Here is a 17,550-nt window from a genome sequence, read left to right as displayed (position 1 = left end):
TGAGTGTGTCCCTTGTGTCCCTCAAAGGCTCATGTGTTGGAAACTTGGTCCCCAGTGCAGCAATGTTAAGAGGTAGTAGGTCCTTTAAGAGGTGGGGCCAAAAGGGTAGGTCTTTGGTATACCCGAAAGACACCTGCATCCCATACTGCATGCTCGGTTCAAGTCTATATTCTGCTTCTGATTGTAGCTTCCTGATATGTCCCCTGGAAACAGCTGCTGATGGCTCAAGTACTTGGGTCCCTTCTACCCACGTGGGAGAATCTGCCTGAGTTCTGGGCTCCTGGCATTGGTCTGACCCAGTCCTGAATATTGTTGGCATTGGAGAATGAGCCAGCATATGAAAAATCTCTGTGTCTGTATCTCTCTCTCCCTCCCTCCCTTTCATTCTTTCTCTCTCTCTCTGCCTTTCAAATCAAATGAAAATAGATAAATTTAAAAACTTCTAAAAGTCTGGCCTTGTGAGAGGTGGTTAGATTGTTGCAGGTGCTACCCTTAAAGGTTGATCAAGAGTGGGTTTTTATAGAAAGAGCAAGACCAGCCCCTCCCCACTCTCTCTGGCTCCTGTCTCAGTGTGCTCCTGTCCAGATGCCACCCACATGCTGTGATACAGCCAGGAAGGCCCTCACCAGAGGCTGAGTACATGGAACTGCCCCGTCTTGGACTTCTGGCCCCTAAAACTGTGAACTAAATAGACTTCTTTTCTTTATGAAGACCCAGACTCAGGTATTTTGTGATAGCAAGAGAAAACAGATGAATGCAATCATTGAGAGGAAGACGTAAGTTGCTAATACAAATAACAAATCAGTTAATGGGTTATGTGATGATCTAAACAATGAAGAAGAGTGACTTACATGAGCATATTTGAAAATTATTACTTTTCTTTATGATTTGACAGGGATGCTGCTATTGACACAAAGAATATAAAACTCATAATACAACCCTACAAGGAGGAAAAATTAGCTAACAGTGAGTGCCATCAATTCAGAGTATTTAAAATTAGACACACAACAGTAGCAGCAGCAAATTAGAGAAAGTCTAGAATCTTTTTTTAAAAAGATTTATTTATTTATTTGAAAGTCAGAATTACACAGAGACGGAGAGGCAGAGAGAGAAAGGTCTTCCATCTGTTGGTTCACTCCCCAATTGGTCGCAACGGCTGGAGCTGCACCAATCTGAAGCCAGGAGCCAGGAGCTTTTTCCAGGTCTCCCACATGGGAGCAGAGGCCCAAGGACTTGGGCCATCTTCTACTGTCTTCCCAGGCCATAGCAGAGAGCTGGGTCAGAAGTGGAGCCGCTGGGACTCGAACCGTCACCCATATGGGATGCAGGCACTGCATGTGGCAGCTTTACCCACTACGCCACAACACCAGCCCCAAATCTTATAGTTCATATATGACAAAAATTAGTACAAGTTTTCCAAAGTTAACTATAATCCTAGACATTTATGTGTTGGTACCAACAATGATTTATGAAGCTCACAGGTATTTTTCAAAATTGTCTATAAAAATATTTAAGTAAAAAAATGCCTTTTTTTTTCACCAGAAAGACTGATTTATTACATACTACAGGAGCCATTGTTGTGGTGCAGGGGGTTAAGCCACCTGCAACATCAGCATCCTATATGGGTACCAATTCAAGTCCTGGCTGCTCCACTTCTGATCCAGCCCTCTGCTAATGCACCTGGGAAAGCAACAGAAGATGGCTCAAGTGCTCGGACCCCTGCCAGTCATGTGGGAGACCTGGACAAAGTTCCTGCTCCTGGCTTCATTGCAGCCATTTGAGGAGTGAACCAGTGAATAAAACATCTCTCTTTCTCTCTCCCTCTCTCTCTCTCTCTCTCTCTAGCTCTCTCTATAAGTCTGCCTTTCAAAATAAATAAATAATTATTTTTAGAAAAAAGAAAGAAAATATCACAATAGTTTTGTCATATGAAGTGTAACTGAAAAGTACACAGTACTGGGCTGGTGCTGTGGCATAGTAGTTTAAGCATCCACCTGTGGTGCTGGCATCCCATATGGGCACCAGTTGGAGTCCCGGCTGCTCCACTTCCCATCCAACTCTCTGCTATGACCTGGGAAAGCAGTGGAAGATGGCCCAAGAGCTTGGGCCTGTGCACCTGTATGGGAAACCTGGAAGAAACTCCTGTCTCCTGGCTTCAGATTGGCCTAGCTCCAGCCATTGCGGCCATTTGGGGAATAAACCAGTGGATAGAAGACCTCTCTCTCTCTCTTTCACTCTCTCTCTCTCTGCCTCTCTAAAACTCTTGCATTCAAATAAAAATAAATGAAAATCTTAAAAAAAAGAAAAGTATATGGTCCCAAAAATGCGGGAAAAATTATGCAGTATTGCTATGACACTTATACAACAAAAATACTATGGGGATTTTTTTTTTTTGGTGTGTGATTGTGGCATCTAAATATTTGTTAAATATGTAATTAGTACAGCTTTATTATTCTGAACAAGCACTGAAACTTCACTTTGTGTAAGTAATCTTGTCTTCCTTTCTTTTAAAAATTTCAGATTCCAAAAGCAATAATTTATTAACAAGAAACAATCCTAGATCCACTGCTGCTTCTCTTCATTCCAGCTCTGGATTGGTGAAACCATTATTCAGATTTTTAAAAACACCACAAACACACTAAAATATAGTAGGAAAATTCCTAAAATGGGTGACATGAGCTAAGTATGCTTTTTGTATTCTCAATTCTTCCTTAGGAGCTCAGAGATGTTGATTCTGTTTTGGGTTGTGCTAAAGCAATGGTGGCTGTGTTGGGATGGAAGGCAGTTAAGAATGGGGTCTGGGACCACAGCTGTGGGGCAGTGGGTTGAGCCACTGCCTGCAATGCCAGCAGCCCATATGGGTGCCAGCTCATGTCCTGGCTACTCCACTCCTGATCCAGCTCCCTGATAATGGGTCTGGGAAAGTAGCAGAAGACAGCCCAGTGCTGGGGCCCCTGCCACCCATATGGGAGACATGGATGAAGATCCTGGATCCTGGCTTTGGTCTGGCCCAGCCCTGGCTGTTGCAGCCATTTGGGGAGTGAACCAGCAGATGAAAGAGCTCTGTTTCTATCTATCTGTTTGTAACTCTGCCTTTCAAATAAATAAATTTTAAAATTTAGAAGAACAAAAAAAAAAAAAAAGAATAAGTCTGAAATCCACAAGCCCTCTTAAAGTTTATAAAATGAAGTGAGGACCACTGTATGTCTCAGTCTTTTCAGGCTTCTATAACAAAATGACATCAACTGGGTGGATTACAAACAGCAGAAATACAGTTTTCATTGTTCTGGGGGCTGGGACGTCCACAATCAAGAAGACACAGATTGAATGTCTGGGGAGGCCCAAGCTCCTGTGCCTGGATAGTGCCTTCCCCTGCATCCTCACATGGCCAGAGGCGGGAGGGAGCTTTGGAGGCAGGTGGATTTTACAAGGGCACTGATCCCATTCATGGGGGCTGTGTCCTCACGACCTAACTCCCTTCACAGCTTCCCCCAACACCATCACCTCGGGGTGAGGGTTTCAACATATGAATTTTGGGGGTAGACAATAATATTCAAACCACAGCACTGCCCTAGGCAACAATATCTAGAGAACACAGGAAAATTTACATTGTGGGGCAAGGCACTTTACAGTAGCGGTTACGATGCCACTTGGGTTGCCTGCATCCCATACAGGAGGGCCTGCCTCAAGTCTGCTCCTCTGCTTCCAATCCATCTTCCTGCTGATATGTACCCTGAAAGGCTGCAGATGATGGCTCAAGTACTTGGGGTCCCTGATACCACATGGAAGATCTAGATTCGGTTCTGTGCTCCTAGCTTTAGCCTGGCCCAGTCCTGAATATTGCAGGTATTTGAGGATTAAACCAGTTGATAGAAGCTGTCTGTCTCTCAGCCTTTCAAATAAAAAAAAAATTACTGTGGACTTGCAGTGTGTTGAGTTTAAATCCTAGTGCTGTCACTGTAATAGTTTTGTGACCATGAGCCATAATGTCTAAATTTATCTAAAACAGGCAGAATATTTAGCTCCTTTGAGTTTTTGTGAAAACTAAATGCTACTTATGAAATTTAGTGAAGCTATAAGAATAAAACAAATAGGGCTATTTTAAAGAGTAAATGTGCTCAGTAATATGTGTCTGTAAATGTTAGCTTCTGTCTTCAATATATAGAGCAGGATGCTGACTTATGCAAAGAATGTAAATTTGTTCTGGTCATAAATGCCAGTGTGTTTTTTGTTACAATGCCAGTGGATCTGCGCAGACTATATGGATTATGTTTCACCCTTTTGCCTAAATCTATTACCAAATAGGGCAATGACATGCATAGCAATCTGCAGAAGAAAAAATAAGAAAGCTATGGTTTGAATATTAGTTTGGGTTTCCCTCAAAGTCCTACGTGTTTAAGGTTTAGTCCACAATATCTTACATTGATAGTACCAAGAGGGTGGGAAATTGACCCTATTACAGTGTTCAGAAGTGAGGTCTATGGGCCAATCTGAGTGATTAGTTTGGTTAAGTTGTTAGTGTGGAACCTCCATGGTCAAATCATGGTGACTTTACAAAGAGAGACATGGACAGACACATGTTCCCTCTTGCCATGCAGTGCCTTGTGCCAACTCAGGACTCTGTGAGCAAGAACACCAATCACCAGATACCGAATCCACAGGGCCACTCAGTTTTGGACTGTGAACCTCCAAAAACGTGAGCCAAGTAAACCCCCCTCCTTCATAAGAAGTTTGCCTTAGGTATTTCATTGTAGTAACAACAAGCTGACATAAAGAATGTCTGGTAACATAGCAAGAATTTTTTAGCATACCTGCTCATCAGGGATTGGTGTAATGGTGTAGCAGACACCGCCATCCTGTACGGACACTGGTCTGAGTCCCAGCTGCTCCACTTCCCATTCAGCTCCCTGCTACTGCATCTGAGAGAGCAGCAGGGGATGGCCAAAGTGCTTGAGCTCCTGCCCCAACATGGGAGACGCAGCAGACGCTCCTGGCTCTTGGCTTTGGCTTGGTCCAGCTCTGGGATACCAAAAAGGTTTACATAAAAGAATGATCAATAAAGCTTTATTTATAATACAAAAATCAAAATAAAGAGCAATAATAAAGAAATGTTACAATACAAACAGTAGAATACTGTATAGTTATTAAATAAGATTAAATAGCAAAATAAATGCATGAAAAGATGTTATGTTGAAAAAAGATAGGCTAAGCAAGCTGTGTTTAAGATTTAATACTCTATTTGTTTAAAGCATGTGTATATGTGTCTCCATAGCCACAGGAAATGCCATAAAGCTTATAAGACACATGCTTATCTCTAATAGAATTGTAAGTCATTTTTCTTTTCTTTTTCTTGTTTTAAACAATTTTCAACATTGACCATGTCCTATTTTTGTAATCTGCAAAAATTTGATGTAACATCTTATAAGGGGGAGAATAATAAAAGCAATCGAGCCAGCTCTGTCTGTCCCTAGTCCAGCAAGCTGTTTCATCCCTAGGCATTCCAGGCGGGCTGTGATGAAGATAGCCGACCTCTCCCAGGCTGGAGGCCTGCCTGTAAAATGGGGATAATAATGGCACCTGTGTCATGACATTGTCATCTGGACAAATGAAATAATCCACAAGAGGCACTGCTTAGCACAGTGTCTGGCACATCGTGGGCCCTCCATAAATAGCAGCAGTCACTCTGCTCTGGGGCACGGCTGGCACTCCTGGCTCACCGGCCCTGACCTGTTCAGCAGCTGTTCTGGGCTTCTTTTCACCCTGGTCATCTGCTGACCTGCCCATCACTCTGCCTTGACAGAGGAACTGGAACACCCCTGGGGAAGGGCTGATAAACATGGACGGGGCTGAACCTTCAGAATGTCTGAGAGGCCGCACCTGATCAGAGCCAGCATTCTGAGAACCAGGTCTCAAAAAGTCTTGGGAGAAGGCGCCCCAAATCCCACACCGTTCCAAGAGTCACAAGGACAACCCTGTGAGCGGCCCCCAGAGAAGCAATGGCCCCAGTTCTGTGGCATTCTGCGTGCCCATTTGATGCCTATCACACAGCTGGAAAGTTAGGAGACAGCGAGGTGCTGCTACCTTCATCGGGTTTTCTTCCTGCAACGCACCACCACACAGATGGGTTTTAGCTTCCCGTTTTCCATCGTGTCTCCTCTTTCCTCCCTTCCCACCCTCCTTGTTTCTGTTTCAGCCTTCTAGCATCTTCCTCTCCAGAGCTGCTCTGCGATCTCTTACACTCACCAACCGCCGCCCCCACCTCCTCTCCTCTCTCTCTCCTTCCTTCCCTTTCTCTTCCTCTTCATCTCTCTTGAGACAGGTCTAGTGGCCTGGTTGCCATCTGCTGCCTTTTTTTTTTATGAGGTTGAGATCAGATGGCATCTAATCGATCGTCATGGTCTCCATGGTTACCAGGGTGACAGAGTACTTGGAAGAGACACATCCTCAAGCCTGGGGCTGTCAGACCATTCCTGAGAAGGGAAAAGAAAATAAAAGCTATTCCATCATTTTTTGCACATTTACATCATTCTCAAATGCAGCAAAACCAGACCCTGTTTATGTTTTTACGTGGCTACTGGTGGCTTGAGCCAGGGAAGACACAGTAGCTTTTCTTCTATTAAAAAAAAATGTCCAAGACAGAAGATTTTGTTTTACCCTCAGAGCACCCAACATGCCCTGCACCCCACACCCCATCCCCTACCACTTCCATACACACAGACCATCACCTTTTTTAATCTTTCCTTTTGTACTGTCTGGGAATTCATTTTGTAATTCTAATGAGTTGTTATTCTTAGAATAAATAACAGTGCAGTTCTAAAACTGGTAACTGACAAGAAAGAGTCACTCATAAAAACACTTTAATCTGGCATTAGGATAAATAGGAACATTACTGTTAGTTATTTTTTTATTTTTATTTTTATTTTTTTGGCTAAGAACTGTTTGTAATACAGGAAGTTGTGTTGAAGAACAATCATAAACGATGCAATGCAAACAGAATGACCTTGTTCTGAATGCAAAATGTGCCTGGGTAGGACAGTTGTCTGCACAGCTTTAAGGCCTGGGGGCTGGCCCATCCTGCCTCACTATCAGAGCATATGATGGTGTTGACAGTCTGAGTCTGGTGGAAAGAGACGTGAGAAAGACCTTGGTACTGATGTATAACTAATGGAATGAAAGCTAAACTTGTGGGGCAACTCAGAGACCAGAAAAGAAAACAGCCAATCATCACACTGTGAAATAACATTAAAGCTGTCGGAAGACGCCTGGCTTGGTCACAACCTTTGATGTCAGGGACCCAGGGCCTGGGACCGCAGGCTGCTCTTGTCTGTTCCTGGTAGATGTCATGCTCGTGACTTAGAAGTTCTGCTCTGTTCTGTCTGCATCAGAGAACACCAAGCTTAAATCACAGCACAGCACGAGGTCTACCTGTAACTGATTCCTTTGTCTCTGACTTGGGGCCGCCTGCATCTTGTTCTGTACAGTATCTTAGTAAGACTCAGATAGATTCATCTGCAGTGCCTTTGGCTGTTAAGCAAATATCACACTGATATTTGAAATAGAAATGATGCCATCAATTGGAGGAGAGACTTTAATATAAAGGGAAAATAATTTATCACGAACACGAACCCTCCTAACCATTTCACACCTGTGCGTCTTGGCAAATGGCTGTCTTTCCTTCCCTCCCTGCAGTCCCCTCCGGTCTCCCCTTCCCTGGGACGGCCAGGGAACTGCTTGTATTTATGTCTCCCCTCCCCAGAAAAGCTTTCCCCGGACCCCCCTTGCAGGAGATCTGAGCTTGTACTGCTCTTTTGGTCTATACTTCCCATCCAGGCCTTAGCTCATGCAGCCTTACACCCTGGCAATATTTGCTATGCACATTACTTGCCTCGTACTCAAATTATAAGCTCCAGAAGTATAATCTGTGTCCTCTACTTCTGCGCTCATCTCTTACTTTGTAACTAGTTAGTCCTCACCAAATATTTGATGATGATGGTGATGGCGGCACTGGGGATGGCTGGCTTTCCTGTTTAACACTTGGAACCAAATTTAGTTCTCAGTGTTTCTTCAGCTGCAGTGCTTTTACCTTGTGTCTGCAAGAGGTCTTCCTCTGCTCCTTGTCCTCTGTTGTCCTCTCGTGCACAAGCTCGCTTCTCAGAAAAGGTGGGCCTCGCCTTGGAAGGACACGAGTCGTTGGCTCCCATCAGGACATGTGCCACAGCGTGGTGTCAACTCACTCTGGCCTTTCCTAAATTGAGTTTGTCAGTGCTCAGCCACACGGCTGAGTGAAACGTTGTGTGATGCGGGCTGTCTCCTGGGAGAGAGAAACTGGCATAAACCACATCCTAATGGGATCCAGGAACAAAGAAGCGTGAATGAAGTGTTAATTGCATTCATAAAGACATTAACAAAGGAATGAAAATGGCAGAATCTTCCATCCCCCACCGAAAATTCAGAGAAAAACATGTCACCCAAAGAATGTTGCAAGAAAAATCAGCCACTTTTATGGCTTGCTCACTGCAGAGATAACTTGCAGTAAATAGTAACTTTTCAAAAAGCAAATAGTTTGTGTCCATTGTCTTAAGCACTGCAAGGAACACAGTGGAATCCACCCCAGCTCTGGTTCTCCTCTTGCTTTTTATGATTTAACTTTCCAAGGACTCCAGAAGCATTTTCAACGCTGCTTCATGAACCGTACCGACCTCTGTCAACAGTTTGAACTTAATCAATCCTACAGATCTTATTAGAGCAACATGGTCATTATCTGGAAGTTTCTTTATGATATAGTCCCTCTTGAAGGAGCACGAGGCGCTCTGCAAAGTGGGCAACCTGGGGCTCCCTTCCCTGGACTTTGCAGAATTCCCCAGCTGCTGACAGCACGGCTGGGCCCGCAAAAGGTCAGGAGACTGGCTGCATTTGACTGAAGATGGATCACTAAATGAACCCTGCACCTGCTTAATGGAGGCAAGGCCATGGACTGGAGGGAGGCCTTGTGCAGTTCTTCACTCAGTTTCACCTTCACAGACCACCCCATATCTTGTGTCTGTGTGCAGCTGGTAACTAAGGGACTAGGTAGGTGGATTTGCTCTAGTGACTGGAAACCTCTCTCAGAACTAAAATATGTGCTCCCTTGGAATGCCAGATAAGACTTGCAGAAACTCTGGGGGATAGCTGTGGAGAGCAGACATCCCCACCCTCATTCTACAGGTAAAATGAAACCTCCAAGATATCAACTCCCAGGACTAGCATTCTGGTATTTTCAGTCACCTGATTGCTCTTCCTATCTCGAGAGTCTAACTCTCAGGATCTCATTTGATTCTCAAAAGAATCCTATGAAGTAAGACAGGCTGTATAAATAGGTGGGTCAGTTTTTCCAGAAACCACATTCAGGCACCCAGAGGAACAGGTACTCTAAAGCCCATTCTAGACTGTGGCTGAACCCCCTGGTTACCTAAGAAACTTATTTTTCAGCCCTGTGTAAATCAGTCATATTCATGCATGTGGCAGCAACCCACTAGATGGAGACAGATTTGAGAGTGACAAAATGTAAGTTGGCTGGGTATCTCTAGGCCGCTCAGCACAGATCAGTCGGCGGAGGGAACTCAGATGCACACACACCTTGGGCACCTTGGCAGAGCCCAAGTCTGGGTCTCTAATTGTTCCTGATTCTTTGTAGACTTTGGGAACATTTCCTCCCAGACATCGCCTGTGCACTAAGTTCTGGAACACTACAAATAAAAATGACCAGATTATATGCTCTTTTCAATTAGTTGTGCCTACATAATGCCACACACTCAAGAGATTATTTTTCATTGTAATACATCCTATAGACTAGTTGATATCATAATTTTCTTTCTTTCCATAAAATAGAATTGTCTTTAAAAAAAAAAAAAACCCTGTTTGTTTATTTATTTGAAAGGCAATAAGAACAAAGGAAAGAGAGAGAGAGCTTCCACCCACTGTTTCACTCCACAGATGCTTTCAACAACCAGGGCTGGGGCAGACAGAAGCCAGGAGCCAGGTGCCAGGAACTCAGTCAAGGTCTCCCGTGTGAGTGGCAGAGACCCATCACTTGCTGCCTCCCAGGGTGTGTACCAGCTGGAAACTGGAATCCTCAGTGGGGCTGGTACTCAAACTCAGGCACTCCAAAATGGGATGCTGGTATACACAGTGACATGTTAACCATTGCCTCAATGGTCAGCCCTTATAATTTCAAATAATGGCAAATTAAGCTACAGCGTATGTATCACCACGTCGTTCACAAGTCTGACCCAAACAGCATTGTGGGATAACACCTTGGTGTTATTAATGTCACTACTGTCATTTACTTCATATGCTTACAATTTCTGTCCTGATTGGGGGATCCTATGATGCCTCTATGATACTCCCAAGGCGGAAGACCAGTAAATTTTAATCTTCCTGTCCATGGTTCAGTGCGGGATGAAAAGATGCCTAATAAACGGGAAAAAACTCAAAGTGAGCAGGAGGTCAATTAGACCTGAGGTTGCTTCAATAAATTCATGAAAAATTAAATTAAAGATCAGTTGATTTTGCTACAAAAAATTTTGAAATCCATAGTTTTCCATAATGTGCATTCTGCATGAATTTTTTGAAGACTCCCTCATATACATGTGTTTCAAACATTGTTTACAACAAAAATGAGTTTATCTTTTAATCCTGTCTTCTGCAAGTGCTTTCGAAGTGCCCTTGTGTTCAATGCAGACAGAGCAGAAGGGCTGAATGTTTTTCCTTTGGAGTTTCTGGATCAGAATGCATCACTTCCCATTGCTGAAAAATGCGAACTGAGGACACAGACGAATCTGGTAATGAGCTACTTATAGCCAAAGCACCTAGGTGATCATCTTGTCTCTAAAACTTACTTTCTTTCCATTTCTGACACTTGGGTATTGAAGAGACATAGCCTGAGATGCCACCTGAATACTGCAGGCAAAAATGTTGCAGAGTTTATTCAATCCATATGTAAAAATTAAGAGAATGAGTCCATGCCCCTAAATCAACTTTCACAGGATGATCACTTATTCATTTCCATTCATGGAAGTACAAATGAATAAGGCTATTTCCTTGGACTTTACTATTCATTATGGTAACTGCTAACCATATGTGGCTATTTAAATTAGAAGTAAATAAGGAGTGGGCATTTAGCCTTGCAGCCAAGACACACGTTACAACACCCACATCCCAAAGGAGAGTGCCTATATTTGAATCCTTGGCTGCACCCCTGATTCCTGCTTCCTGCTAATCCACACCCTGGGAGGCAGCAGGTGACAGCTCAAGTAATTGCGTCCCTGTCACCTGTGTGGACAACCCAGACTGAGTTCCTACCTCCTGGCTTTAGCCTGGCCCAGCCCCAGCTGTTGGGGGGCATTTGTAAAGTGAAGCAGTGGATGGGAGAGTTTTCTCCCTCTCCCTCTGAAATAAGTTTTCAAAATTAAATTGAATTAAAAATCCATTTCCACATTTTAAGTGCTCAATAGGCACATGTGGGTGTTGACTACTGGTTGGGACAGTACAGATTTAAAGGACATTTTCATCAAAAGACTGGAATTCATGCATGCCACAGAAATGTCACCTGATGCAATTATATAGTGAATTATAAAGTCACTAACAGTACTATCAGTGACAACGTCCCATGGAGCTAGCCTGCTGGGCTGTGGGCATCACTGATGGAGTGGTCTGCAGCCTTCTTTCTCAGAGCCTGAGCCGCTCCTGTGTGCCGCAGGAGAGGATGAGCCCAAATCTCTGGAGAAAGGGCAGGTGCAGACGAGCCATTTCCATTTTCCACTCCTGCAACTCCCAGAACCTCCAGTCCAGAGCTGCCGCCAAGCCTGCTTGTACAGAAGCCCAAACTAAAGTGCATTTTGGATAAATGCTCTGGCTGTTATTTCTTTGCAAAATCCATCCTTGCCTTTGATTACGGGCTTTCTCTCCTCTTGCCATGAATTTCAATGAGTCTGAACCTAGCCGCATTTTCCACCAGCCATGACATTTAGCACAGGCTGTGACCACAGGAAATAAGGCTTCAGACAAGCAAGGATGATGAGACTAAAAAGGATAGTCCAGAGCTCCCCAACTGAGTACTTTAAAGTGAATACTTTAGGCTCATCAACACAAAGTTGGAAAAGGTGGAAGAAAGTGGGAACATGTCCAGTCAGTACTGACTTTGAACTTGCAAAAGCTGAAAAGCAATAAACCAACAAGCGTACCCAGCACTCCGGCAGACCTCACCGGGACTGTCCTTGGTACATGAAGAGATGGAGGCACAATGCTTTCACAAGGTGGCTTAAAGTTATTTGCAGGATGACCACAAGATTTCAAAAAGTTCATGTAAATGAAATTAAAATATAGTTTCTCTTCATGCAAAAAAATTTTGAAATTCATGCATAGTTTTTTCCAGGATGTGCATTTCCACGAACTTGTTGAAGACCTGCCCCATACAACTCTCAAAATGCTTTTATCATGTAGTTTGTCAGGGTGGGCTGGTTGGACACGTGTTTTATCCTCCTGGGAGGCTAAGTCACCTGAAACTGCTAATCTCACATATTTGCATCCTACAAGTACATGATACACTGGGAAGTGCCCAACACTTTGGTTCAATCCAATCAATAAATATTTATTGAACACATCAATGAACAAATAAGGAGACTGAACCAGCAAATTTGTCTGGCCTGTATTATCGTAACTTTTAGCTGATAGCTATAGAAAAGCAGGGAGAGAAGAGGAGCAGGATTTGAGAAAAGACAGAGATTTTGAGCCTATCACAACTGTCATCTCACAGTTTCCTTTGAACCTCCATAGCAATAGGATGGGAGAGAAAATATTGTTAAGGGCAACTGTACATTTCAATTTGCGGAGTGGAGTCACAGAAGATGTGCATCCAATCTGTTTTTTCCTGTACAGAATTTGCTTCCTGACATCCTTGCTAGAAGTGAGAACCCAAAAGTCTTGTATTAATTGGTGTTGTACTGCTTTGCATGAATAGCTGAATGGCACAATGAAAGAGTTAACTGACACTGAAATAATTAACACAGGGGCAGACATTTAGCACAGCAGATAAGATGCTGGTGAAGATGCCCGCATCCCATCTCTGATTACCTGTGTTTGAGTTCTGACTCTATTCCTGATTCCAGCTTCCTGTTAACGCCCACCCTGGGAGGCAGCAAAAGATGGGTAATGTAGTTGATAATGGATTGAGCACCTGGCTTCACTCTGGCCCGCTCTGAGCATTGTAAGTATCTCTGCTCCTTCCCCTCTCCCTCCGAAATAAATTAAATAAGTAAGAATTTAAAAAGAAAAATTATTAACATAACTGAATCCAAGCCCAAACACTTTTGCACCAACTGAAGGAAAACGAATCCTAAAACCAAAATGATCCCAAGAGAACCTTGTAATGCATCCCCATACTTCAAATAGTTCCTAATGAATCAGGATCCAAATCCATCTTTAACATTTCCAAGAAAGGAAAACCACAGGGCTTTGTTAAGTCTATAAAACTGAGTTCAAAAAAAAAAAAAAAATAAAGTTTGTAAACTTTTCTAGGTTTGGCAGTGCCAGTCACCAGTTTAAACACACAAGTTTGTGATGGAACTTTCTAGGTTATGTTTCTTTAAATCACCATGACTCATACTTGTCTCGGTTCCAATTGTTTCCTGGTGACTCTCTTGCTGAAATGGTTTCAATTAGAGCCTGGAAGGGGCTGATACAGAACTCTTGCTCAGTGCTTGCCAACATGGGAATTGGTTTTAAACATTGCTGCTTTTCAGCCAAAAAAAATTGCCCCTTCCCACCCTTGAGTTAGATGAGATTATTCTCAGATAGGCGTTTAGCTGATTTTTAATGTCAAAGAAACTTAATTTGCAAACTCGTTAGAAACTCTTTAGTAAAAGCAGCCTACTAAAACAGATAATTAATATTGGTAAGCTCCTCATTTGCATATTAATTAGTCTCCATACTCAACTAATTAAAACTGTACTGCCTGTTGGAGGACTTTCTTCAAGACTGCTGGTCTTGTCTTTCTGTGTAATCATGTAATTCAACTGCAATAAGGGACAGTGATTATGTGTGTACTTTCCATAAAGTACTCATTTTCTCATCTGTGACACTTAGGACTATGTGAGGTCTTAGAACCATCTCTAAGCAGCTGTTTCATTGGCTCACATCACTATATCTCAGTATTTATGAGCTCTGTCAGGTTTTGATGAAAAGAAAACAGCTGGATGACCCAGTGCTAATAAACAGAGATAAGAAAGATAGCAGATTTCATTTCAGAACTTATTTTAGCCTTGCTCTATATGCTATTCTACATTTTAATTTTCAGTGAGGAATTATTGAGTGAGCAAGAAGGCCAATCTGTTTTGGAAAATCATACCTGCAGAAAGCCTTCTGTTTGGAAGATAGCTCTTGTTAGTAAGAATGTATTCCCGTTGCGGACAATACCCAAAACTAAACAAGCTTTAATATATAGATATTTATTTGTTTGTTTTTAAAAGGTGGTTATGGGGTGCAGGGGGAGGAAGAGAGAGAATCTTCTATCTGCTGGTTCACTCCCCGAATGGGCACAAAATGGCCAGAGCTGGGCTAAAGTCAGGAGCAGGAAATCCATCTGGGCCTCCCACATGGGTGGCAGGGCCCCAAGCACCTGGGCCAGCTTCTGCTGCCTTCCCTGGCACAGAATTGGAGCAGCTGAGCCTTGAACCGGCACTCACATGGGATGCCAGCCCTCCCCCAAAAGCAAGCTTTGAATACTGAGTCTTCAAATGAGATTCAGGAGAAGTTATATTAGTCTCATTGAGTGACAGTGACCAAATTGCTCAATTTCTCTATCATCTACGACAACAAAAAGTAAATATGCATTGACAATCTACATCCAAAATTATGCTATGACATCCTCTCCCCAGACTGAGTGAGACAGACGCCACTGCTAGTTTCTGCCATAGCACCTGGGTTTACCCTTCTATCAGCCCATAGCTCAGCATCCTATATATGGACCTACATTTGTCCACGCCCCCTTACTAGATGCCTCGCCATAGCAGGCCCTCTGTCTTGCTCATTACTGCATCAGGGCTTATCACAGTGCCTGTGAGATAGTTAAGTGCTGACTAAATAAATGAATAAACAAATACACTGCCAAATAGATAAATAATACAAAGGCATGTGTTTCAATGATCTATGACAGCATAACAAAAAGACCCAAAACTTACAGCCTATCAATTGCAATTAACTACTTTCATGATTCTAAGAATCGAGTACACAGCTCTTCTGCTGTTCACCTGGGCTTGCTCAGATGCTGCTTCAATGGTGGCGGTGTGTCTCAATGGGGCTAGGGTCAGGTGAGACAGCTGGTTTTTGGACTCTGTATGTCTTTTAGCCTCAAGTTTTTCCTTGGACTGCCTAACACAGTGATAGCAATGTTCCAACATGTACCATTTATCAAACATACATAAAGTTTGTTGGTAACTCATTGACTAAAGCAAATCACATGATCAACCCCAGAATCATTGTGGAAGAGGATTACACAGGGCATGAACATTTTGGAGACCCTGAGTATAAATGCAAGGGCATCTTCCAAAAGTTCACAGAACATGCATATTATGAAAAAACTGTGCATGGATTTCAAAAACATTTTGCACCATATAAGGTCATCTTTTTTTTTTTAAAGATGTATTTATTTGAGTGGCAAAGTTACAGAGAGAGGGAGAGACAGAGAGAGAGGTCTTTCATCCACTGGTTCACTCTCCAAATAGCTGCAAAGGCCAGAGCTGAGCTGGTCTGAAGCCAGGAGCCAGGAGCTTCTTCTGGGTTTCCTATGTGGGGACGGAGGTCCGAGCACTTGGGCCATCTTCCACTGCTTTCCCAGGCCATTAGCAGGGAGCTGAATCAGAAGTGGAACAGCTGGGACTTGAATCCGTGGTCATATGGGATGTCGGCACCGCAGGCAGAGGCTTAACCTACTACACCATGGCACCAGCCCCATAAATTCATCTTTTAATTCCATTTTCCATGAACTTTTTGAAGTACCTGTATAGTGAATTACAATCTGTCTTTACCTAAAAAGAGATAGGTAAGTCTATTACTAATGCCTTGCAATAAACGTTATACAAGAGACACAGCTAACCATTAGGATATAAACACAGATTGCATTAGAACTGCAAGACCTTAATTTGAATCTCTTCCTTTTCAACTGCTGTGTGACCTTAGGTAAGCTATTTACCCTTTCAAAATAACAACTTTATGATTCTAAAAATGTGTATTGGCCTACTTGACATTCGTTGCCACTGACTTTTTTTTTTTTTTTTTTTTTTGACAGGCTGAGTGGACAGTGAGAGAGAGACAGAGAGAAAGGTCTTCCTTTGCCATTGGTTCACCCTCCAATGGCCGCTGTGGGCAGCGTGCTGCAGCCGGCGCACCGCGCTGATCCGAAGGCAGGAGCCAGGTGCTTTTCCTGGTCTCCCATGGGGTGCAGGGCCCAAGCACTTGGGCCATCCTCCACTGCACTCCTGGGCCACAGCAGAGAGCTGGCCTGGAAGAGGGGCAACCGGGACAGAATCCGGCGCTGCGACCGGGACTAGAACCCGGTGTGCCGGCACCACAAGGCGGAGGATTAGCCTAGTGAGCCGCTGCGCCGGCCAGCCACTGCCTTCTAATAGGACTTCCTGTTCTGCAGAGAACAAGAAAGCGAAAAACTACATCTTAGACACCCTTGCAGCAAAGGCTCTTGATGTGACTTAACTTCAAGCAATCAGATGCGCACTGTGAGAATCACCTGGGAAAGTAAGCAGTGGTTAAAGCACTGAAGAATACCAAGCTTTGCTGTGGTGGATCTAGCAGCTGTAGCCCAGGACGACAGTCCTGGTGGTGATGTCCTGGTCTTGAATGTGTGGCTTTGAGTCTGCAGTAGGCGTGGCACCCTCCAGACTCCTGCTGCAGTACAGGGATCGGTCTTCTTGGTAGCTGGTGCTACCATGGTGTTCCTTTAGCTCTTCCAGGACTTTTGTAGGCACCAGATTCTGCTTCTGCTTAAGATAGTCGTAATAGTTTCCGTTTTCTGGACTGAGCTCTGATAGATTCCCTTACATGATTGATAAAGAATTTATCTGAGACACTTCATGAAAACATGGTTGGCACTCAAGAAGTGCTCAGTATCAATTCTTTTATTTGTGTGTACCAAATAGCGGATGAAACATCCAGATGTTTTCAAAGATTCTGCTCTCTTTCTCTCATTTAGTTTTCGGTTGCCATGCAAACACTATCTTCAAACAAAAGCTCAGAATCACACTACTCCACAAACATGGAAATAAATATTGAGACACAAAACACACCCCACTCATGTTCATTCTTTCAGAAAGACTTATTAGCCATGCATTTACACGCAGTGCCTTGTCCTAACCTTGGGCAAATTGTTTCACTTCCACAGTTTCTTCATGAATGCCCACTTCATGAAATTTATAAAATGAAAGAAGTGGACTACATAATTACTAAGGTTTCTTCCTTCTTTTCTTCAAAACTGTGTATTTTTTTAAAAGATTTATTTATTTA

The 17,550-nt window shown here is 43.3% G+C and overlaps 1 long non-coding RNA gene across 6 annotated transcripts in view; it reads right to left on the bottom strand.

Annotated features, from left to right (window-relative positions):
* LOC103350088 (uncharacterized) overlaps positions 1-17,550 on the bottom strand; it is a 78,833-nt gene that overhangs the window by 34,168 nt on the left and 27,115 nt on the right. For 5 of the 6 annotated variants that reach the window (XR_007923495.2, XR_011390507.1, XR_007923496.2 and 2 more), the window contains exons 2-4: positions 8,084-8,311; positions 6,244-6,470; positions 4,812-5,019 (exon numbers count right to left, since the gene is read on the bottom strand). This is a non-coding gene — a long non-coding RNA (uncharacterized lncRNA). The remainder of the gene's footprint in view (positions 1-4,811; positions 5,020-6,243; positions 6,471-8,083; positions 8,312-17,550) is intronic. The other variant, XR_011390506.1, reaches the window with a different exon arrangement.

Source organism: Oryctolagus cuniculus, chromosome 7 (genome assembly GCF_964237555.1).
Source record: "Oryctolagus cuniculus chromosome 7, mOryCun1.1, whole genome shotgun sequence".
NCBI lineage: Eukaryota > Metazoa > Chordata > Mammalia > Lagomorpha > Leporidae > Oryctolagus > Oryctolagus cuniculus.
The sequence above is the reverse complement of the archived record's forward strand: the minus strand, read 5'-3'. Positions and strand labels throughout refer to the sequence as shown.